Genomic DNA, 641 nt, shown 5'->3' on the forward strand with positions numbered 1-641 from the left:
GCCGCCGCCGCACGCACTCCACCCGGAAATGGCGTACACCACTGTGCGACGCCTAGAAGATGGTAAAAAAGATCAGCAAGATACACAGCGTGAGCGTCTGGAAGAAAACTAAACACCTTCATAAGCTATAATGCTCTGTAGGTGTTACAGCGTAGTGTAGTACTAGCCACTTACGCGTCTATGGTGAAAACCCCTTAGAAGTAAGTTCGAAGTGAGAAAACGGCGCTTATTTTTCAGACCGGAAGTGCTCATAACGTCGGGGAGCCGCTTGGGGCTTCCTTTTAGGCGGAATCTACGTCTGTGAGACCGCGGGATAGCCTATGTACCAAATCCCCTTTACCGCGTTGTACTCTGGGGTTTGCAGTCTTCCTAGGTCTCGCCGGCGGTTGCTATGACAGGTCACGGTTGTCTGTGTGGGGAAAGAATTTGCGTTCACGAAATCGCCTTTTCTAGCTGAAGGGAAGCTGGAGAATTACTAGAAATATGAGAACCCCGACAGTTTCATAACTGGGATCTCCATCTGTACATTTTCAATTCCTACCTTGAGTGACCTTCGCATAATTTTCAAAATCAAGTTATCTTTCTCCCACACGCTCCCTACTGCTTTTCACACCCGTCCACATCATCTTTCCAGATGCGAC

The 641-nt window shown here is 48.7% G+C and overlaps 1 long non-coding RNA gene across 1 annotated transcript; it reads right to left on the bottom strand.

Annotated features, from left to right (window-relative positions):
* On the bottom strand, window positions 1-614 carry LOC107125417. The gene is made up of 3 exons (XR_001483036.1): window positions 542-614; window positions 175-409; window positions 1-52 (listed from the first exon to the last, which is right to left on the bottom strand). It is a non-coding gene; the product is annotated as an uncharacterized LOC107125417 (long non-coding RNA).
* Window positions 615-641: the final 27 nt, after the last annotated feature.

This window comes from Gekko japonicus, unplaced genomic scaffold, assembly GCF_001447785.1.
Source record: "Gekko japonicus isolate JY-2015 unplaced genomic scaffold, Gekko_japonicus_V1.1 scaffold68493, whole genome shotgun sequence".
Taxonomy (NCBI): Eukaryota; Metazoa; Chordata; class Lepidosauria; order Squamata; family Gekkonidae; genus Gekko; species Gekko japonicus.